At 51.0% G+C, this 23,720-nt stretch overlaps 1 protein-coding gene across 2 annotated transcripts in view; it reads left to right on the top strand.

The window, feature by feature from the left end:
- The window catches only part of GRM4 (glutamate metabotropic receptor 4), a 217,772-nt gene that overhangs the window by 42,551 nt on the left and 151,501 nt on the right, over window positions 1-23,720 (top strand). The window contains exon 1 of one of the 2 annotated variants that reach the window (XM_034767395.1): window positions 16,853-16,952. The exons of the other annotated variant lie outside the window; for it this stretch is intronic. The gene's annotated coding sequence lies outside the window, so the exon portion shown is untranslated. Of the gene's footprint in view, window positions 1-16,852; window positions 16,953-23,720 lie in introns of those variants that run through there. 2 annotated transcript variants of the gene reach the window in all.

Here is a 23,720-nt window from a genome sequence, read left to right as displayed (position 1 = left end):
GGGGGGGGGGGGAGCTGCTGCAGGGCTCAGGGAGGGGGCGGAGCAGAGGTGAGCTGGGGTGGGGAGCTGCCGAATGGCTCCCTGGGCCAGGGGGTGGGTGGGGAGCAGCCGCGGGGGGGGGGGCGCCTCAGGGCAGAGGAGGGGGGCAGGGAGCTGCCTCAGGGCTCGGGGCGGGCGCAAGGTGGAAGTTTCACTTAGGGCACGAAACATCCTTGCACCGGCCTTGCCTCTGAGGCAGGCTGAGGAGGGTAAATGCGCCCCCCACAAGGTGTAACAGGAGCAGGTTCTTTGCACTCAGAGTATGTCCATGGCATGGCTGTGGCTGGCCCAGGTCAGCTGACCTTGGCTCGGGCTGCAGGGCTATAAAATTACTGTGTAGATGTTCAGGCTCGGGCTGGAACCCAGGCTCTGGGACCCCGTGAGGGGGGTTGGTTTGAGGGCTGGAGCCTGAGCCCAAACGTCTACATCGCCATTTTTAGCCCTGCAGCCTGAGCTCTGGGCGCTCGAGTCAGCTGACTCACGATCTGAGATTCGGTGCCATGGGGGTTTTATTGCAGTATAGATGCACCCTGAAAGGATGGGCTCTGAGCTCAGCTGTCTGTCTCTCTGTCGAACGCTGACTTTCTATCCAAGCCATTGCAAACATGAATGAGTCAAACCTCCCAGCCCCCTTCCTCGAGGGGCAGGTTAGTGTCAATATCCCTATTGCGCAGATGGGGACCCCAGGATAGACCCTCCGTCAAAGGGCCTGTAGCCCTTAATTGCTGACTTCACTGGGACTCCTCCCATGAGCACGGCGCTGTTGGCGACCTGCACCAAATCATGCAGAGAGGCTGTGGCGGAGAGGAACAGAACACAGGAGTCCTGTTCCCCAGACCTGTGTTTGCAAGGTCATAATTTCTCTCTGCCCCTGACAATCTCTGACGCAGAGAAGTCAGGAAGGCATCTCTCTCCGGTAGGCCAGGAGTGGATACATACACTCAGTCAGGTGCATTGTGGCAGCGGATCCCAGGTTTGATGGAACTTATGTCCCTGATGCTCCCTCTGTTATAGCTGGGGAGTAAAATAATGGGTCTGGCTGCGAAAGTTTAATTCCCTTCCACATCACTTCCTGCTCTGCACTGCCTGGACTAACCTAACTCGTAGCAAGAAAGCACCAGTAAGAGCCTCTGATTGGATCCAGCAGACAGTTCGGATCCAATTTAGGGGTGCTTCTGTTGAGAGCATTATACCTCACCCATCACAGCATCGCTGAGGGTAATGTCTACGTAACAATTGGAGGTATGTGCTTGCAGACCGTGTACACATAACCCAGTAGCTTGAATTGACCTAGCTCGGGTACCAGAACAGTGATGCTTCAGCACAGACTAGCCACCCAAGTCACTACCCAGTGGCCCAGGACTAGGAGAGCTCACGCTGAAGCCTGCCGTGGCGTCACTGCTCGCGATACTTTAGCTAGCTAGACAAAGCTGAGCTAGCTCTCCTGCGAGCTGCAGTCACTGCAGGGGAGACGTCCCCTGAGTGCTGCCCGGTACTGTTCCCATTGTACGTGGATCCAATCGCTCACTGCAGTTGCGTGCTCTGTTAGAACGCTCCCTCTGTTATCACTTTGTCTCAAAAGGCCACTCTTGTACCTTGGACCCTGTTCCAGTCTGTCGGTGTAGAACTTACTCGACACAGACGTGTCTGCCAAACTCAGCACCATGGTGTCTGTGGGCCCTTATGAGAGGCCGTCTTTAGACAGTGCTCAGCCCACTTGGCTGGCATTTTATGCGGGTTGGCACCAAGGAGAAGGGGCCAGTCCTTCTCCCAAATGAGGTTTTCCCCAAACCATACCTGTTCTTGACCTGTTGTGGGATGTTTGACACTCTCTCTCGTGTGTCCAGATGTCATCTTCTAAGCGTGCTGCCCTGGAGACCAAACGGAAGAGCCAACGGATTCCAGGCAGAATTGCCCCCTTGATTCAGGGCTGGGTGCGTGTGCGCACACCCGCTACAGCCCTTTTGATTTGAAGAAAAGCACCTGTCCCCTGCAGCCAGCGGAGCTTGCTTTCCTTTGCATCAGACGCGGCTGCATTCACTTCTGAGGAGCTGGATGACATTGGCATTTTAATGCATGGCCTTGTTGTCTTTCATCTCCTCCTTCCTTATTTCGTTTAGAGGCACTGCTGCAAGCTCCTTTGATGGCAGAGCGAACACCCTCTGGAGGTTACTCCAGTCACGTTTTTCCTTTAGGCCCATCTGTCCTGCTGTATGTTGTTCCACTCTATGGAAATACAACTCCCAGCCCACCCCTGCTCTTTCATCAAAACTGTGAGTGTTTGCTCCTTCCCTGCAACCAGGACCAAAGAACAGAGATGGCCCTACGTGGCAATGTCCCTGTTCCAAAATCAATCACTGCTCTGTTCTTCTTTCCTTGGGTCAGATCCCAACTCAGCTGTTACTCAAGATTTTACTATATTCTAGCGCAAGCAAAATTCCCGCTGTAGCCAATAGGAGCTTGAATGAGTAAGGCTGGAGTAGAATCTCCTCGAAGGATGTCAGGATTTTGGCCCTTTGTCTGTATAATTCCCTACTTCAGAAAGGTTTCCCTATTTCTGCTCAGTGGGGCAGGGTGGATAGCTGGAGTTCCAAATCTGCTCCGAAACCACGTACAATAAAAATGAGCCTTTGGGGGCCTGATTCAGATTTCACTCCATTGACTTCACCTACCCCTGATTTACATCAATGGTTATGCTGGTCAATGTTTCACTGGAAAAAAATTTAATGGAAAAATCGCTTGTTCATCAAAATGGAAAATCCCCCTGGAAATGGCCGATTTCAGCTCATATTTTTGGGTGGTTTTAGTTGAAAAAACAAACCCTGAAACACTTTAGGTTTTGGGCAGTTGAAAATTTATGGCTGAAAACCACTTGCATTTGGAACTGGATTCCATTAGGAATCTGGGCTAGTTCTAGGCACATGGCTGCCTTTCACGGCCGCAGCCTGAAACATGAACCTTGTGTTTTGTTCTTGCTGGAGGAAGGAACCCCTCCACGCCTACAGTGAACACACATGGGGTAGTTCTATCAGGTGCGCTGTACAATCGACAGTGCAAAAGTGGCTGTTAAAATGTACAGCACTTGCCATCAGCAGCTTCTCCCTTCTTCCCATACCCAAACCCCCTATGAACGTTCATTAAAACACACCACTGACGCAAGTTCTGTCTGAACTATACGGGGGGAATCCTGTAGTCCTCACACAGGCAAAACTCCCATTGACCTCCATGTATGTGTATATTAGAGATGGGGCCCCAGACAACTGGCTGCATCCAAACCACACCCTGTGTGAAGTCCGGAGCTGAGAAGGAGCACAGAGAAATGCACCAGACACTGGACCTGGAAGCAGAATTGTCTCTAAATGGGGAATTTGATGCCATGTGCACTGCAAAGGCCCAATCTTGCCATGCACTGAGTGCCTCCCGATGCCTGTATCGATGACAGCTGTGACTGAAAGTGCTCCACATGTTGCTGGATCGGGGCCCTACTTGGCCCAGTAAGGAAGGGCAATGAGAATAGGAAGCTGAAAAGGAAAAGGCCTCTCTGTCCTTGAGGCCAGATCCTTTGCTGTTGTTAATTGGCCTTGCTGCATTAAATGGAACGGAGGCTAATGCTGATTTATACCTGATGGGGATGTGAGCCCTGTATTTGATAGGAAAGCCCAGAGGATTAAACCTCCACTGTTCTGGTTAAATTTTGTTATCCCCCTGCCCTCTCCTGCTCCTTGTGCCAATGGAGGGCATCCGGGCTATTTCCTGTATCAGATCCATGCACCGCCTAATCAGCCTTCACCAAAGCAATTAAAAGGGGAAAGAACCCCCCCCCCCACCCTAAAATGCACCTGCCGTCAACTCAACTTTCCTGAGAGTGACTGATTCTCTCAGGAAACACAAGAGACACTGAGAGCTTTTAGGAGACATTTGGGCTGCTAATGATGCTGAGCGGCAGCCTGATGTATTAGGCAGTGGAATGGTCTCCTAAGGGAGGACCTTTTATAGTCGGCCTGGAGAACAGACTGCAGGGAATGATCCTGCACTCACAAGGAGATAGCTCTTTCCCACTGCTAATGTCTACAGCTAATTCGGCTGCCTTCACTCATGTTGAACAGTGCTTACTTGCCCTGAGCTCAATGGCTCTCCTTGCCTGAGTAGTGATGGGGTTGGGGCTGGTTCTGTACTGGTCCCAGGGTCCATTAGTGCAGCCTTGAGGCTGCTCTAAAGTACTCTAGCTGGTAATGGCTTAAGGGGTTGTGCACGGGCTGGGGAATGCTGGAGCACAGTCATCTCTGGCCATGCCCCTTTGTGCTCCTCCTCTGTGCCTGCACCTTGGGGGAAGAGAATGGGGTCTGGCTCCTGTGAAAGCTGGTGTGCCCCCCCACTCTTTCATTGTAGAAAATCCTTGTCTGTGAAGATGTGTCCAAGTTATGGCCCATGTTTTGCCACTGAAGCAGTGCAAAAGGGCTGTATCGAGGTAGAGGATCCAGCCCACAGTGAAAAAGGGAGGGAGAGTCAGGTAGGATTTGTGAAGATGGGGGAACAGCAGCCGGTAATTACCAAATGTAAGATGTATCCAGGGGGCTTGACTGGGATGCTGTGAGGGCAATGGAAACGTTAAAATGCTCAAAGTATCAGAGGGGTAGCAGTGTTAGTCTGGATCTGTAAAAAGCAACAGAGGGTCCTGTGGCACCTTTAAGACTAACAGTTAGTCTTAAAGGTGCCACAGGACCCTCTGTTGTTAAAGTGCTCCTTTGTCGTAACACCTACAGAAAGCTTGACTTTGGTTAGGCTGCTAGTGTGTAGAGACCACTGCCTCGCATGTTGCCCACTACTGTCTCCTTGTACTCCCTTGCCTCCCTGTATCCATCTGTGGTCTGTTGTCTCAGATTGGTGGCTTTTTGCAGCAAGAGCTGTGTGTTTGTACTGCACCTAGCACAGAGGGGCCCTGGTGCATGACTGGAGTCCTAGACTCTTCTGCAATACAAATAATAAATAAGAAGAATAGAGCCACAGCCTGAAGAACAGAGGAATTCAAGTGGAAACAGGGACATGAAAAATGAAATAACCCTCTCCTCTAATATGACCTGTCAAAGGATAAGGCCTGTGAGTCCATTCGACCCCTTTCTTTTCAGCGTGTTTCCTGGTTACGGCCGGGTGTTGAAGCTTAGCAGCTGGCCGGGGGATTTTGTAGGAAGTGTGAAGTGCTGGGAAATGTTAAGTGGCTTATAAGTACTTTGATTATTTTAAATGGCTTAAGTGCCTTTCTGAGATGGTCGCCAGGCAGCCCGGTAAGTGACACAGACACAAAATCAATTACACAGTACAACAAACTCATTTCAAGAAAACCGGATTCCTTCCCTTCTCCCACCCTCCAACGTTCTGTGATTTGAGAATTCTCAGCCAGATGGGAGGGGTTCCCGGAGCCAGCTTTTATCAGCCGATTCTTGAGCTGTGTTGGGAATTTGCCCCCTTCCCATCCGTGCCAGGAACGGGGAAAAATTGCACAGGTGCAAATGGCAACTTTGTCTGCGTGTGGGGTTTGCATGGGTGCAGCTATGAAAACTCGGAAGGAAGAGAGATGCCCTAGCAAGCTAATCTAGTAACAGCACCAAGGAATTTCCCTTACAGACGTTTGATCTAGATCCTCATCTGAGCCATCTTTGCACTCCCTGGATCAGCTACAAGCCAAGCTACTTTCCTGATACAACTTCCCTTAGTGGTGATTCAGACAACTGGGAATTGTTGCTGTACAAGGAAACCTGAAACACACCCTGTTTTCTAGGGCCAGGCCTCTTGAATAGCCCCCGAGGAGAGGGTAGGGAGGCAGGAACCGCTCCACCAGCTCGAGACCACAGGGAGGTCTCTCTAGCATTGCAAACTGGTTGTGTTGGCTTTGCAGCTGCTTTTCCCCAGTGGCGCTGCAGGAAACAGCCCAAATGCACAGGAGGATCCGGGTCCTTGGTTTCCAGTTGCTGTTGTGAAATATTTGGGGGTGCATTTTAGATCTTATCAGAATGGGAGATTCAGCCAAGCTCGGTGCAGGCTGTTTTCACGCAGCTCTGTCAGTGCACCTCCTTTATGAGCTACAGTTCCACCCGTGTTCCAGTTCTGAGCCCTCTCCCCTGCCTGTCACCTTCACTATTCCAGTCCCAGGTCCCCTCACGCTTGGCTAATGCACCTGGCTCATGAAAGAGAAACCTCTCAGCTGTCCCAGAGGCCCAAGAGCTCTTCTGATGCATTGGGGGGGGATAGCTCAGTGGTTTGAGCATTGGCCTGCTAAACCCAGGGTTGTGAGTTCAATCCTTGAGGGGGCTACTTGGGGATCTGGGGCAAAATCAGTACTTGGTCCTGCTAGTGAAGGTAGGGGGCTGAACTCAATGACCTTTCAAGGTCCCTTTCAGTTCTAGGAGATAGGATATCTCTGTTTCATTCCTGATCGGCAGCCCTCCCAGTTCTGCTAGTCTGGGGCCCATAGCTCCGCCATGGGTGTTTGTATTACCATAGTGGGTAGGAACTTGAGTCATGGACCTGGATCTTGCTGTGCTAGATGCTATACCAACCCAGATGGGAGAGACTTTCCTGCTATTGTTCATCATTCATAAACCATAAGCTCAGGGCTCTCCAAGCTCTCTGCTAATTCAGAGCTGCCTCACTTGTAAGTCGGTCTTGCCTTTTACTTAAATGCCTCCCACCTGTCCTCTGCGTTGTCACTAGCTCTAGCTTGCAGGAGCAAACACCATTTCTACACTTCCCGCCAGCACTTTAAATATTTGATGAGCGGTTTTTAGCTGCTGTTCAGAGTGTGTTTTGTCATTTTGTTTCTATATGAATAAATAAAATGCCCTTTATTAGATGCCATGGACTAATTAAAGCTGTACATCAGCAGAACAACTTACAGATGTGGAGCCTCTTCTGCATGCTGGTTTGATCAGCCCTGGTGGTTTGGTATGCAAGAAAATCTCGTAGGATGAGACAGCTCGCAGTCCCCTGTCTCAGCTGTTGCTTGCTCAGTGTCACTCCCCCAATGCACGCTCCCCCTCCAGCCAGCTCTCACTGTCATCCATACTCATCTCCCTTATCAAAAACACCTCCTTCCCCCAAGTCTTCTTGCTTGACACCCTCAAATGCCCCCATCTCACCACACTCTCCCAATCCCAACAGTGACGCTGTCAAACAAGGAAATTCCCATGCCGAAAACCTCCTTAGCGGAGGGTTCAGGTTGCATGCGTGCCCTTCCGCCACACTGGGGAAAAATGTAGGAAGTCACGGGCTAAGGCAATTTTAACACTGACTGTCCTGCTCGAACGCCCCCTGCAGCGCTGCTTCTCACTAATGGGTAGTAGCTAAGCGGGATGGGGAGAAGAGCACTTTCAGAAACAGCTGCGGTGAGACTGTATCCCTTGTGTCAGGAGCAGTGCTCTGGTCTCTGGCTGGTGCTGTTGGTACGTGCAAATGGGGCAGGGATACAGGGGGAGAGGCAGTGGTGGGAGTGCTGCTGTTTGCAAGCAGGGCTGACATGGTCCATAGCAGCACTGGGCTAAAAAGGCCAGATGGGGAGCAGGGGCCACTGATCCTGCTTTAATGAGAGCACTGCTGCCTATATGCCAGGCCTCTGTGTCCAGCAGGGGTGAGGCCTCAGATGGGAACACACTAAGCTCCTTGTTGGTACGATGAGCCACGCTCGGCCTGGGGCTCCTCAGCCAGAGATCTTGTGGGTCAGGCACTAGACTCGTACTAAGATGACCTAGGTTCTGCTCCCAGCTGTTCTACTGATTTGCAGTGTGACCATCACTACGTCACTAAGCAGATGTCTACGCTGCAATAAGAGACCTGCAACACGGCCATGCCTGGATTTTCAAGTGGGGCACCTAGCTCCTATTGAAGTCAATGGGAGTTAGGCACCTAACCTGCTTTGGGACTTTGGTAAAATCCCACTAGATGCCTATCTGTGTCTTTAGGCACCTAAATCCGACGAAAGTGGGCATTCACCCACAAAAGCTTATGCTCCAATACATCTGTTAGTCTTAAAGGTGCCACAGGACACTCTGTTGCCTTTTACAGATCCAGACTAACACAGCTACCCCTCTGATACTAAATATCTTTGTCTCTCCGGCCATTAGTCTCTGTGCTTCAGTTGTCTATCTGCAAAAGGGAGATAATGATTCAATTTTGTGTATTGCAACTGTAAGTGGTTCGGAAAAGGGAATGTCTTATTGTGGATATGGACAGCACCTGGCACAACGGGACCCGGATCTCAGTTTGGGCCTCTCGGTGCTACTGTAATAGACATAACACAGTCCCCTCCTACTTGTGCTTTTATGGGAGCAGATGTGCATGGGGTTTGGGACTGTCGGGGGGGCCATGATGCCCAGTGCTTGCCCTTGTGTACCTGTGCCCAGGTGTAACCTTCCCAGATACTATCCTTTTGCTGCATGACGTGGATCAAGGCCAAGCGATGGCCTCGCTCTCTTGTGTAAGTTGTAGCTTTCCTCCTCTAATTTTTACCATTTGAGCTGTAATTTGCTGCTGTCTGCAAAAGGCAGGAAGGCAAGACCGATTTCTGTTTTCCGCTGGTGTCCACCACTGTGAATGTCACCCAGCCCTGAACTGCAACAGTGCCTGTGGTTTCGAAGAACTCCCCGCTTAGGAGGTGCTGTCCGCTGTTCTGACATAGCTCACATTCCTGCTGTTGCCATTGCCATGAGGCGCAGAGACAAGCAGGCAGGCTGTCAGCCGGACTGGAAATGGGCACAGATCCCTTGATGTCCAGAACGCTCTTGCGGGGGGAGAACGTGTGTCTTAGGAAAACATGTTAGACAAATAGACGCTCTTGATGTTTTAATTGAAGCCTAGAGGGAGCTGCTATCTTTAGCATTGCTAACAATGTATGGAATAAATAATTCAGCTAATGGAGGATTTGCCGGCTGTCTGCATTCATGGAGGTGCGCGCACATACTTTTGCTGGAAGATTTTGTTCAGGGGTAGAAGGCTAGTCTGAGATGCAACATGGCCTGGTGGCTAGGACGCTGGCCACAGACCCAGGAGCCCTGCCTTCTATCTCTGATTCGGTACTTGCCTGCTGGTGACCTTGGGCAAGCCACTTCCCCGCTCTGTGCCTCAGTTTCCCCTCCCACCTTTGTCTATTTGGAGTGCAAACTCTCGAAGGGCTGTGTCTCACTATGTGAACTTACAGCGCCTAGCGCGAAGCGGCCCTGACCTCCGCTGGTGCTGCTGTAACACAAATAAGTAATAGGGCCAGAGGCCGAGCTTTGGGTAGGATGTAGACACACTCTGGTTCATCATACATGGAGGGGTTCGGAATGGAGTGACAGAAGGTTCCTTGTAACCAGCACCCTCCACTTCACTACCAGGAAAAACTGCATGAGACAAAAGCAGCTTCGTTCTCCAGGGCGGCCAGCAGCTGTCCTGTATGGATTCATACTTGGGCTGTTCGTGGTGCACCCCGTTGAGGGAGTAGCTGTGAACGCCTTCCTCTGCCTTTAGAGGGACTCCTGCTGGCAAAGGCTGGGATTGGCATATCCGGGAGCTCACCAGTGCCTGTGCCCCCACACTGTTCCCTGCAGTGTCCTTCTGGGCGAGGCTGGGAGGGGAGTAGCTGGAAGCTCTCCAAGCCAGTGTCCCTAGTCTAGTTGCTGTGGGTGCTTCAGCAGGGAGGGGCTCTGACTGGCAGCGCTTCCAGGCTAGATGGTCTTGCCCTGCATGTACGCAGGAAGGTGGTGCTTCTAGGTACAATCCCTGTTCCTGTGCTGCCAGCTTGCAAGGAGTGGGTGTGTGGAAGTGGGGCAGTCTAATGGTGTAAGTGGTGCTAGGGATCCCATGGAGGGGCCTGAGGGACCCTGGGGTATGATGAGGGTGGGAGGAGGAGTGCACCCCAATGTATAGATTCCAAGGCCCAAAGGGACCATTGTGACCATCTAGTCTGACCTCCTGCATAGCCCAGGCCAGAGACCTGCCCCACAATAATCCCTAGAGCGGCGCTAATAAAAGGGTGTAGCAGGGTCCACTCCTGTACATAGTCCCTCCTCCCACTGATTGCCGGCCTCTGGATGTGCCCACGTGCCTGCAGCCCCTCGCCCCTCGCCCCACCCCCCACCCTTTCTCTCTCCAGGCTTGCAATCTCACTCTGCTGCAGGGGCCTGGAGGAGCCCGCAAAGGAGCGTCCGTGCTGTTTTCGGCGGGTCTCGCGCAGCAAGCGCAAACTGCGGGAGCAAACTGCCTGCCTGTCCCCTCCATTGAACATGTTCAGGGGCAGCATTGGAATAAACCCCCCACCCTGCCTCCCCTCAGATTCTGTATAGAGAGAATCCAGCCAGACGTTTAGCCTCACTGGGAACAAGGGAGGGAGGAGAAATAACGTAATTCAAGTCCATGTGGTCTCACTTAGCGGATAAATAACCTTCATTAAGACGGGAAGGTGGAAATCGGACAGGGAAAACTGATTAATCTCCAGCTCTCTTCGCACTTGTTAATTTCCTTGCGCTTCACTGGGATTATTAAAACAAATTGCAGCTGCATTCCTCCCCCCCCGGCTGCTCCAGCGAGCCAGCCTCCGCACGCAGCCCCCCCAACCTGTTCCCTTGCAACTTTCGTCTTGCTTTTGTTTTCCCCTTCTTCCTCCCAACCAGTTGGTGACAAACACAATCAGCCTGCATGGCTCTGGAAAGCCCCCATTCCCTTTGTGGGAAGCCTTATATTCCCCCCCTCCCCACCCCGCCACTTGAGATCCTGGGGCGCATAATCAGACAAAGAAGAATAAGGGCCTGATTAGCAGGGAAACAAAGCAGATGGCAGCCCGCGCGACGCACCGCTCCAGAACATGGGCCACGTGTCTACCGCCTCCATCGCTGCTGGGTGACCAGGTGTCCTGCTTCTGTGGAACAGAGCCATCCGGCTACACTGGTTCCATTTCTGCTGTGTCATCACCTTGTGCCACTCTGCCAGTGCAATGGGGCTGACAGCTTCTGCGTCCTCTCCCTAGCAGCCCCTCATATGGGGCTCGGGAGTGGCCCTGGCTGGTGAAATGGCCACAGGGGCCGTAGCCAGCGGGCATAGTTTAAAGCAGCCCTGAGACTGCTCTAATCTATGCTGGAGCCAGCACAGCATCTGCTCCAGAATCAGGAAGAAGCCACAGCCCGTTCCTTTGTGGCTACTCCTTTCAGCAGACACCAGGCGGCACTGAGAATCTGGCCTGTAGGATTTGCCCAGACATCTGATACCAGGCGCGATAGCTGATGTGTCAGCAGAAGACCGTCCCTTGTCCAGAACGTGCCTTGCCTATTATTATGGGGGTACCCAGAAATGGCTGCCTGCCCCCTGCAGATACATCCTGAATCATGAGACGTGATGGCCCCGCTTAGCTCGAATAGCTGCGCATGTTAGAACTGGCCGTAAAACGATCCTAGCCGGTAGTGCCGGGAAGGTTGATAGATCTGCCATCCCGTCTCATGGGGATTCCTTTCAGCGCACTCATGAAATATGGATTGGTTTGACGCATGGGAAATTTATCCCTTTGTTCGAAGCTGTTCCTTTTACCTGGCTGGCTTTTCTAATACAGCTTCCCCACCTGGTGTGGTGGGAGAGTATTTTTATGACTGGCTTGTCCCTTTCTCAGTTAGTCATTTAAATGGGCCCTCACTTGCATAGTGGGACTTAGCGCTTCCATGGTGCATTTCATCTTCAAAGCATTTTGCAGCACCAGGCCCGTGTCAGCACAAGCACCAGGGTCCCAGCAGCAGAAAGGCCGAGTTTGCAGTGGCAGAAGAATCCGCCGGCGGGAGACCAAAGCAATCTGAAATCTGGGGAGGAGTAGGCAGGGAGGAGTCAGTGGCTGCTCTGGGCTCTATGGTTGGAATTAAAGCTCCTCTCCATAGTAGAGAGATCTTCCTTCACCTCCCTTCTTGAAACTCTCCTTTGCCCCACCACTTACAAAAATCTTGGCATTGATTGGGGGTGCTGAGACCCTGGCCGATCCTGCCGGCCAATCCTGTCTCATTGTTTCGTTGTGCTCTCCCCCCCGTCTGTCTGTCCCCACTTGTTGTCTCTTGGGGGCAAGGGCCATTTTTTTGCAGTGTTTGTACAGCGCCTGGCACAATGGGATTCTCAGCCAGGACTGGGGCTCCTTCAGGGCCACAACCAGTATGTTCCTAAGGCAGGGGCGCAGAATACTCTCACACTGACCTCTTGCCCTGCTGTTCCCCCATGCCTAACAAAGCTTTCTCACACTGTCTCTCCACCCAGACCCACGTTTTCCCCCCTGCATCTAGCTCCACACCTGCTCCCCTCCTGGTGCCCCACACTTGTCTCTGCTCTTCCTCCCTCTCCCCCCCCCCCAGGGCATCTGGCTCCGTGATCTCCTTGCCCCACGCCTGGCCCTGAGCTCTTACCCAAAGAGACTGTCAGGCTGTAGAGCAAACCCCCAGCAGATGCCAGGCAGTTCTGGAAACTACGTCTCTGCTTCCCCAGGAAGCACTAAAAGCCCAGATCCAATCCTCCCATTCTCCTGGGACCTGGGGGTTCCTGGCCTGCTGCTCCCCAAGGGCTGGGAGTGCCCTGCACCTATGGGCACTGGAAGGATTGCAAAGGTTGGGGGGGGGCAACCAGGGGTTTCAGCACCACTCAAATTTGGTCCAGTTGCCCCTCTGTCCTGTCAGCAGGGAAGGGGATCTGCTTTCCCTCCCACCCCTGTTGTGCCCCTGGGCTCCAAAGATTATGGCAATACAAATACATAATAGAGAACTCGGGGCAGGGAGATGCTGGGAGCATCCACCGCCCCTGCCCGGGGATAACCCTCCCTCTGGCTCCCCTCCCTGCGCTAGGTTCCGTGAATCATCCTATTGATTGTGTTCTGTTCACGTTCTCCTCCCGCCTTCTTCACCGCCTAGCCCTCTCCAGTCGTGCATTAAGCGCAGTGACTAATATCTGTCATGTGTGTCTCTCTCTCCTGTTGCTCCTCAATGGGGAAATCATGGGAGGGGAGTTTTGGTTTTAAATATTATTTGTGTGTGTGTTGTTTGGCTTCTGTGCTCTGTGTTGTTGAAGAAGGGTTCTATGCACTCAGAACTTCTTCTTCCTGGGGGGAGATTATGGGTCTCCGAGGCAGGGGGAATTACTATTATTTGTACAATGGAAGCATCTAGGGTCCTCTGTCATGGCCCAGAACCCATTGTACTAGGTACTGTGTGGACAGAGAACAAGTCCTAGTGGTCCACAAGCTAAATATGAATGAACAGTGTAACCCTGCAAAAAAAAGAAAAAAAAAAGTGAACATCGTTCTGGGATGTATTAGGTGTTGTAAGCAAGACATGAGAAGTAATTCTTCTGCTCGACTCTCTGCTGATTAGGCCTCAACTGGAGTATTGTGTCCAGTTCTGGGCATCACATTTCAGGAAGGACGGGGACAAATTGGAGAAAGTCCAGAGAACAGAAACAAAAATGATGAAAGGTCTAGAAAACATGACCTAGGAGGGAAGATTGAAACAATGGGGTTTGTTTAGTCTGGAGAAGAGAAGATGGAGAGGGGACATAACCATTTTCAAGTACATAAAAGGTTGTTACAAAGAAGAGGGAGAGAAATTATTCTCCCTAACCTCTGAGGACAGGGCAAGAAGCAATGGGCATAAATTGCAGCACGGGTGGTTTAGATTGGACATCAGGAAACACTTCCTGACTGTCAGGGTAATTAAGCACTGGAATAAATTACCTAGGAAGGTTGTGGAATCTGTCTCTGGAGGTTTTTAAGAGCAGGTTGGACATGAGGGATGGTCTAAATAATACTTAGCCCTGCCATGAGTGCAGGAGACTGGACTAGATGACCTATCGAGGTGCCTTCCAGTCCTACAATTCTATGATTTGATTAACAAAAAGATGGCCCCCTACCCCAAAGAGCCGACGACCTAAATGACACGAAGCAACCCTCCCAAGGCAGCAGCAGCAGGATTTGTTGTTGGAGCTGGGATGATATCTTGGGAGCTCCTGGCTGTCAGTCCTATGCTCAGGACGCTGGGTTGTGCCACCTCCCTTCATGCTTGATTGGAAAATGTGTGCTCTAGATACTTGCGTGATTCTTACAGCCCTCACACCTCAGCTGGGGTCCCATCTTTTAGCTTCACTGACTCCATATCGTACTCCTGGTTTAATGTACTTCGCTTTGCATTCAAGTGGCATTGCTCAGGAAACCCTACACAAAGTTGCTTTGCGTCTTGGGTCTGTCAAGCTCAGCTTCTCCTCTCAGGTTGGGCTCCCAGGCTGGTTTGGGTTCAATTGCACCCCCCTTCCCCTCCCAACGTCTGCACCCAGAGAGAAACAAAAATCCATTTCCCGAGTGCTGTAACCAGAGCTCATTCCAGGTGGGCACATCCAGTCCACGTCTTGCTTCTAAAGAGCGAGCTGAGGAATTCTTCACCTCTACAGCTCTGGCTCTGGATTTCTGCATATCGCCCCATGGAAAGGGGGAAGGAAGGGAACTGGATTTCTGTGGCCACCTGGAATGGACAACAGCACCAGTTCCCCAGAGCTCATTTAGCTCTCTGCTCTTTCAAGGGTGGGGTGGGAGCGGGCAGAGAGCAGCTGTCTAATCTCCCATATTTATATAGCTCCAATAGCCGCTGTCTTGAAATGCTGGAATATGAGCCAGAAAGAAAATGGAGGCATTTTGAAAATGGGAAAAGGGTCTGAGGGCAAACACAAAGCAGAAGCGAAGTCGGAGTCTTTTCCAAGGAAGGGAGAGCGCCAGAGTGTGTACAGCATTATCGACCAAATAATAGGCCGGCTGTAATATCCAATTACCTTAGATCTTAATGATTGATTGCACCATAGCAAAAGCCAGTCTCCATACATTAAAACACAGGCTAAGCACTGGTGCATGGTGACTGATGGGGAAATTGACAGTCCTCATTGGAAGGGAAAGCAATCCGCACGTGTGCTGAGAGCCCCCGAGAGACAGGAGGCTTGAAGGGTGTGGGTGGGTGCAGTTTTGGTCCTGTTTTCCCTGCATCTTTCTTGATCTATACCCCACTTGGAGCTTGGTGGATCCGCCACGTTCCTGCCAGTCAATCACCTCACTTCATTTGCCTTTTGCACCAAGAGATGACATGATGTCCTGGCCTTGAGTGTAATCCATCCTCTCCGGCTCTCTCTGCCCCAGCTGTGCAGCGAGCGAGCACCAACAAATGCCCAGCGGCTGGAGAGAATTGCTCCGGGCTTCTCATTAATTAACAACCTCTCCCTGCCCCTGGCTTTTATTTCCCCTTCCCTCCTGGAAGGCCGAACAGAGGAATGATGAGCTGCTGGGCCACGTCAGCCTATTGTTGCATGAAGCCGGCCTTCAAGAGCGTCTAGTAGCGGATGCTTTGCAGGAAGATGTAAATATTCCATAGACAGATGATGGACACTTCTGCTGTTCCTCCTTCTAGTCTACAGGTGTTGGGAAAGTCATGTGTTCCTAGCAGGCTGAGGCAGCAGCTACCTCCGGCTGTAGAGGAAAGTTGGCACAGGTTTTATGTCCGCATCCGATACCTACTGATGGGCAATTTCACGGTCGACACCGTGAGCGTAAGCCAGGGCTAGCAGATGGCCCTATGCCCTGCAGCAGGTGTGCTGGTGGCTTGAGAGATCTTCTCACAACGGCTACAATGGTTTGTGCTTTCTTTCTTTAGTAGGTCCCATATAATTCAATGATGTAATGCAGGTGCTCAGGGCCAGAGCCCCAGCTGGTGCAGATCGGCATTGGAAATGCGCCGATTTTACATGGGCTGCGGATCTGGCCCTCAAGTCTTCGCTGGAATGGAGGCAGATGATAAAAGTAGCAGTCTCTGGGGCATATTTAAAAGAATTGGATCAATCAACTGTGTGGAAAAGATGATTTTTGTTGTCGTTGCTTGCGCATCTATTTGCCCACCCTCTCGGCAAGGAGCTCCAGGGTTGGATTTACCCATAACTGTTTAAAAAACCCTGTATTTGGTAATGAATTTGCTCAAAGGCACAACTGATTACAGTGGGATAGAGTCATGGGATATAAGACACTTCGGTGCTTCCTCCCCATATTGTGTACGTCTTACACAGCTGCCGTGGTCCATTCCAGAGGTGGCTGCTTTTCACTGCTGGGTAGAGCTCGGTGAATTAATTATCTGTGATACTTGTATGACTTCCCCATTACCACAGTATCTGGGCCTCTCATTATCTTTAACACTACTTCTCCTCACCAAAGCCCCCTGTGATGCAGGGCAGAGCTGTCCCCATTGTGCAGCTGGGGAACTGAGGCACGGAGAGACTGAGTGACTTGTCCAAGGTCACACAGGCAGTCGGTGGCAGAGCTGGGAATTGATCTTGTGCTGCCCTAACTGCACTCCACAGTCCCTAATTGCCTTCAAAACTACCACAATAGCTTTGGGCGTCTGATTCTTTCAGAGGCACCGAGGGCTGAAGTCTGTGGAGCTGCAGAGGGCTCACCTTTATTGCAGATCAGGCCCCGGGTATCTCCCTTTGCACAGGGTGGCCGATGTGATGCATGGGGGTTCTCTCCCCACCGCCTCCCTGATCTTGGTGGGGTGCCAGGCCTAGAGGTTAGCAATTTCCCTTTGCTCACCTGCGAGGAGTCCGATAAGGAGGAGGACCAGACGTATTAGAAGAGCCAGAGGGGGAGATAAAAAGCAAAAGGGGCCTGGAGAGAGCTGCAGGGTAAGAGAGGAGAGAGAGAGAGAAAACGGATTAAGCCGCCTGACTCTCCCCTGGAGAATGGGAAGGGTGGAAGGAGGTTACAGCTGCCTTCCTACCTTGCCTTACGCCCTGCCCATGTGTTTCTTCTCTGGCTCGGCTCCCTTTCCTGGCTTGGCATCCCCCTTTCCTTGGCTGATGTATCACGCTTGACAAGGTTATGGAGTCAGCATGTTAAACCTCGAAAAGTGAGTGTAATTTATTGATCTACATTTCGCTTATGAAATAGGACAAGTGCTGATTTGAGAATCTTGTTTTCTCTCTTTCTCTCTCTCCCGTGCGCGCTCGCTCTCTCTGCTTCTCTTATCTTCAGTAATTCCTCTGAGCTTGCATCAAAACTCCCTGATCCTTTTGTTAGCCTTTTCGATTCAGTGGCAGAGTCTGAGCTGTCTATTCTTCCCCAGTCGCCTCACCTTATCTCCCTTCCCCTCTGCCCCCCCATCTCTTTTACTTCTAAGAAAACACATAGGGGGGCCAGAATCATCCCTGCTGTAACTTCATTGATGTCGCTGGCATTTGCACCAGGGATAAATCTGGTTCCTAATGCTTGAGCGAAGGGACTGAATAAAGTGGTTTCATGTGGAATTAAGGCCCAATCCTGCAAGCACTGACTCTTGTACGCAGCCTTTGCTCGTGAGAGCAGCCTTATTAAAGTCAACAGGACTAACCTGGGTGAGTAAAGGCTACTCGGTCGAGTAAGGGATGGCAGGATCAGGCCTATATTCATTCAATAGCCCATCGTTGAAAACATCTGGGCTCCCTGGCAGAAAACATAATTCCACCTTTACTCAGGGCCAGCTTTGGCTGTCAATTACGCTAGTGTCAATTGGGAGTAACTCAGCAGCAGCTGGTCTGTGGGCATTAATGTATGCGTCCGGCTTTTCTTGTGCAGGGGGGTGAATTGAGGTCCTGTCAAGGTTTAGGAGACCAGATTCTGACCTCTTCTCCCCCCCCCCCACCCAGCTGGAATGACTCTACTGAATCCAATGGAGTTGCTCTGGATTTACACCGGTGTTGCTGGGTTCTTATGGCCTACCCTGTCCTCAGGTCATGGGCGATCCTGCCTTTCCCCAGAGGGTAGGACATCTAACTGGTCCTCCCCCTCCTCAGGCTAGACACCAAGACCTGTGCCTCTTTCTGAGAGGAGATTGAAAGCTCCGCTCCCTGCTTTGGGGATGCTCCTGATCGGGCAGGTGAAGTGTCAGAAGTAATCGAGGAGGGTGGGTTGGGAAGGGAGCGTTTGTGAAGGGTGGCACCAGCAAACAGGCTGCTTTGTGACTAGGGAGGCGTGCCCGAGTCCCGTAGGTCCAGTCAGGTGTGGAGTGGGGCGGTTGCAGGAAGGCTGTACCCACTGCGTAGCCTGCTCTCTGGTTGAGACTCTGGTGGGGATACCCAGGTCCAGCATGCTGGAGGGAGATGGGGCTGTTTCAGGAAAGGGGTCCCTAGGTCCGGCATGTGGCCCAGCAGCTGCAGTTCACCATGCTGCCATGGCCCCTTGGCTCAGTGGCCTAGCTAATCCCAAAAGGGGCTGCTGAGAATCCTACCCTACCTGGAGCTCTGTGGGTGTGGACAGTGGCTCTGGGGTATGTCTACATGGCAGTGAGGGCTCAGGGGAGTGACTCAGTGGATAAACATCCCTTGCCTGTCTCTGCAGGGCACTCTCCCTGGCCACCCATAATAGTTTCCTGAGGTGGGCTGGGCCCTGGGAGGTTCCCCTGGGGGGAGGCACAAAGGGGTGTGGAAGTCACTCTGGTCTTGCGGCTCAACTGGTAGGCCAGGGCCTGTAGGGTGGAGACACCCAGTGCTGGGGATCGTGGGCCCAGCAGCAGTGTCTACAGGAACAGGTGCATTAGAAATGATGCTGGCGGGGAGAGCAACATGAGGCTCCCATGCATAGTCACAGAGCTTCTATCCCCTCAAGGAGGGGTTCCCCGAGGAGATCTGTCTTGGGCAGATGCTGGCCACCACGTGGGGTCAGGAACAACCTTCCTCCACCAGCCCTTCCTCCAGCACTAAGCAATGAGGTCCCTTCTATCATGCCTTTCTCGGAAGCACCTGGCACTGGCCAGTGGCCATGTGGGGCAAAATATTCACTGCACGCTGAATTTTTTTTTTGGGTGCCTTTAGATTTTTGGAAGTTCAACTGGAGACAGCTGGGGGGGGGCTGATTTTCAGAAAGATCTGGGCACCCACACCTCCCTATGAAGCCACAGGTGCTCAGCACCTATGAAAAATGGCCCCCTAAGGTGTCCCAAGCTGGGCCCCCAAAGATCAGCGGTCATATGGAAAAACGTTGACCGGGCTGGACTGACCTGCTCTTCAACAGCATTGCCCAGGTCACAGGACCTGAAGGTGGCCCCAGCTGAAGGTGCTCAGACGCTTGGGTGGTGATATCCTTAGACAGAAAGCTTGTATGTGCTTGCAGCCTGTGGTCAGACTGGCTCTGCCTGGGCCGCAGATACCTTTATTCAAAGGGTTCTGCTGGCCACTGGAACAGCCATTGCCAAACATCTACTGGTGAGACGTGCACATGGGGATTCCCTGAAGGTGGCCTGAAAGAGTGGGGTCTGCAGTCTGGCCTGTCGCGCTCCACAAGGCCAGGTTTACCACCCCATATCTCTGGCATATCCTGCGGGGAGTTGGTAGGTGTAGTGGGCTGTGCGAGGAGACTGCCTTACCTCCCCGCGCTGATTAAAAAGGCCAGCAGGCATCTATTAGAAACCCTTGTTCCAACAGCCCCTGCGGTTTATTACGCTACCCTAATTAAAAGCTCCAATCCAAATGGCTTGATGATGGAAATTCTAATTAAATCAATCTCATCTTCTCTGTGAACCAGAGGTTAGTATAAGATAAGCATGAAATAAATAATTATGTTTAGGAATTAGCTGCTCCTAAAACCATATCTGGTACACCTCCTCCTCCCGCCTCCCCCTTCGCTTCTGAGGGGGGAAGATAATTGTAGTCTGACGTGTTGTAACCAAGGAGGGGCGGAGAGAGTTAATTGAACAGAAGGGAAGAGTCCTCTTGGAGGAAGGGGGAGGAGATAGAGAAGGGGTCTTATTTTTCCCTGCACTGGTGCAGAGCCCTGTGCAAGAAGTGACTTCCTGGGCCGTTTGACACCCCAGCTCCTAAGAGCTGTCCTCACTTGAACTCAGCTGTCTGAGGTCTCTACAGACCTTGTAGCATCCAGGGAATAGCCAGGGCACAGAACCCCCAAGCCACATCGTTGCATACACCGTGGCAGTCTCCCTGGCTAAGTTTCCTAGATTCTAAGACCAGAAGGGACCATTATGGTCATGTCTGACCTCCTGTATTACACAGGCCATAGCACTTCACCCAATGATTCCTGCATTGATCCCATGAGATCAAGGACTCTAGATTAATGGAGAGGCATTTGTTGTCATTGTTGGAAGACTCTTTCTGGACTGGGTGGTTGGAACAAGCAAGGCAGTAGAGTTGCTGTTAGTTAGTTCATTGGCCTTTTGGGGCTATTGGCAGCTTCCTGATCCTCAGAAGCTACTGGGAAACTGCAGCTAAGTGGTATAGATATTGTAATACTTGCTTACAGAATCATGTGGATTTACTGGGACGCTGCCACATGCAGGCAAGGCTCAACTTCCTGTTAACACTCCAGGCCAGATCCACATCCTCATAAAATCATAGAAATGTAGGACTGGAAGGGACCACGAGAAGTCATCAAGTTCAACTCCCTGCACGGTCACAGGACCAGGTAAACCTAGACCACCCCTGACAGGTATTTGTCCAGCCTGTTCTTAAAACCCTCTAATGATAGAGATTCCACAACTTCCTTTGGAAGCCTATTCCAGAGCTTAGCTACACCTACAGTTAGGAAGATTTTCCTAATATTAGCCTACGTCTCCCTTGCTGCAGCTTAAGCCAATTACTTCTTGTCCTACTTTCAGTGGACAAAGATTGATCACCATCCTCTTTATAACAGCCCTTAATATATTTGCAGACTGTTGTCAGCTTCCCACTCAGTCTCTTCTAAAGACCATCCCCCGCCTTTTTCCAATAGGTCAGGTTTTCTAAACCTTTTACCATTTTTAATGCTCTCCTCTAGATTCTCTCCAATTTGTCCACAGCTTTCCTAAAGCGTGGCATGCAGAACTGGACACTGTACTCCATCTGAGGCCTCTCCAGTGCTGAGTAGAGTGGGACAGTTACCTCCTGTGTCTTACATACAACACTTTTGTTAGTACACCCCCAGAATTATATTAGCCTTTTTCACAGCGGCATCACATTGTTGACTCTCATTCATTTGTGATCCACGATCACCCCAGATCCTTTCCAGCAGGACTGCTGTGTAGCCAGTTATTCTCCATTTCGGAATTGTGCATTTGATTTTTCCTTCCTAAGTGAAGTACTTTGTGTGTGTGTTTATTGAATTTCATCTTGTTGAATTCAGACGAATTCTCCAATTTGTCAAGGTTGTTTTGAATTCTACTCCTGTCCTCCAAAGTGCCTGCAACCCCTCCCAGCATGGTGTTGTCAGCAGATTTTATAAGCATACAGTCTACTCCATTATCCAAGTCATTAATGAAAATGTTGACTAGTGCTGGACCCAGGACTGACCCCCGTGGGACCCCACCAGATAAATCCTCCCAGTTGGACAAGCCATTGAGAACTGATCTTTTTGAGTATGATCTTTCAACCAGTTGTGTACCTACCTGTGACGGTGTTGGGACTCACCACCTGGCGCCTCCTGCTCAGTCCAGTGGAGTGCCCTCTTCTGGTGGTGTCTCGCCCTTGGTTGGAGTCTGAGCCTGTGTCGCTCACCAGCTCGCGGCATCCTCTTCTGGACCACTGCCCTCTGGCAATGCCCCTCAGTCCATCCACACCCCCTTCCGGTGGGGGGGTTGACCAGCAGTCTCTGCGCCCCAGCCACCATGTACAACCACACAGCCCAAAGTCTAATCCCTCTTGTCAGGGATCTGGCATAGTCTAGAATGGCTGCTCCCTACGGCTGATGGCTGGGTGTACTGCAAGGGAGGGGGGACCCAAGCCCACCCTCTACTCTGGATCCCATCCCAGGGACCCTCTGGCGGCAGCCTCGCTGTCCTCCTTCTCTCCCCTCGTCTGTCCCACTTCCCTGGGCCACTTCTCCTACAGCCCCTTGCACCCGCTAGGCTCTTCCCCTCAGGGCCTGCAGCCTGGCAGACACTGGGCTGGAGTTCCCTTCTGCTCCCCGAGCCTGGCCAGCACTGCTCTGTCCGCGGTGCTAGTCTCCCTGCTCTGGAGACAGACCTTCTCCCGTGGAAGGCCTGGGACAGACTGCCTGCTCCCTCACTGAGCAGCCTTTTTATAGGGCTGAGCCGGGCCCTGATTGGCTGTCTCCAATCTGGGTCCCGATTGGCTCCCAATAAGCCCTTTTATAATTCGCTGTCCATCTGCACAGGCCCACTGGCCTGCTGCAGCCCACACTCTCAGGGAGTGGGGCAGTCCGCCCCACTACACTACCTTTATAGTAAATTAATCTAGACCACATTTCCCTAGTTTTCTTATGAAAATGTCATGTGAGACTGTGTCAAAAGCCTCCTTAAAGTCAAGATGTATCAAATCTACTTCTCCCGCGTCCACTAGGCCAGGAACTCTGTCAAAGAAGGAAATAGGTTGATTTGGTATGATTTGTTCTTGACAAATCCATGCTAGCTATTCCTTTAAATCCTATTATAATCTGGGTGCTTACAAATTGATTTTTTTAAAATAATTTGTTCCAGTATCTTTCCAGGATAGAAGTTAGGCTGACGGGTCCATAATGCCTTTGGTCCACTTTGTTTCCCTTTTTAAAGATTGGTCTATGTTTGCCCTTCTCCCATCTTCTGGGATCTCACCCATCCTACAGGAGTTCTCAAAGATAATTTCTAACAGTTCTGAGATTGGTTCAGCTAGTTCCTTAAGTACCCTAGGATGAATTTCATCAGGCCCCGTGGACTTGAATATGTCTAACTCATCCAAATATTCTTTAACCCGTTCTTCTCTATTTTGGCTTGCATTCTTTCCCCCTTGTTAATATTAATTGTGTTGAATATCTGGTCACCATTTACCTTTTTAGTGAAGGCTGAATCAAAATAGGCATTAAACACCTCAGCTTTCTTCATGTCATCAGTTATTATCTCTCATTCCCTGCTAAGAGGACCTACGCTTTCCTTTGTCTTTCTTTTGATACTAATGTATTTAAATAACTTCTTACAGCCTTTTATGTCCATTGCTAGGTGTAACTCATTTTGTGCCTTAGCCTTTCTGATTTTGTTCCTACATGTTTACGCTATTCGTTTGTACCCTTCCTTAGCAATCTGTCCATATTTCCACTATTTGTAGATTCCTTTTTGAGTTTCGGGTAATTAAAAAGCTCCTGATGGAGACATGTTGGCCTCTTACTATTGTTCTTGTCTTTCCTTTGCGTTGGGATAGTTTGCAGTTGTGTTGTCTCCTTGAGAAACAGCCAGCTCTCCTGAACTCCCTTTTCCCTTCGATTTTCTTCCCACAGGATCTGACCTACCAGTTCTCCGCATTTGTTAAAGTCGGCTTTTTTGAAGTCCATTTTCCTTGTTCTGTTGCTCTCACTCCTTCCTTGCCTTAGAATTCCTTTGCATTTAATGATCAGTTTCACCCAAGTTGCCTGCCAACTTCAGTTACACTACCAATCCAACCCTGTTGGTCAGAATCAAATCTTGGCTTCTTCCTCCACTTTCTGGAACGAAACATTGTTCCCAGGACATTCCAAGAACTTACTGGAAATTTTGTGTTTTGCATACAAGACAACAGCGTAAGATAATGTTTTCACCCCTCAGCTCATAGAGGTATAGCACCATCTACCAGTGGAGGTGCTGTCTACACTAATCATTACAATATTTTGGGATTCTATTAAGGAAACAAGACATCCTTGGGATTCTCTTAGCATCACCAGATGTCCCAATTTTATAGGGACAGTCCTG

Source organism: Trachemys scripta, chromosome 4 (genome assembly GCF_013100865.1).
Source record: "Trachemys scripta elegans isolate TJP31775 chromosome 4, CAS_Tse_1.0, whole genome shotgun sequence".
NCBI classification, from domain to species: Eukaryota; Metazoa; Chordata; order Testudines; family Emydidae; genus Trachemys; species Trachemys scripta.
Note: the sequence above shows the minus strand (reverse complement) of the source record. Positions and strands in the feature narration are given on the sequence as shown.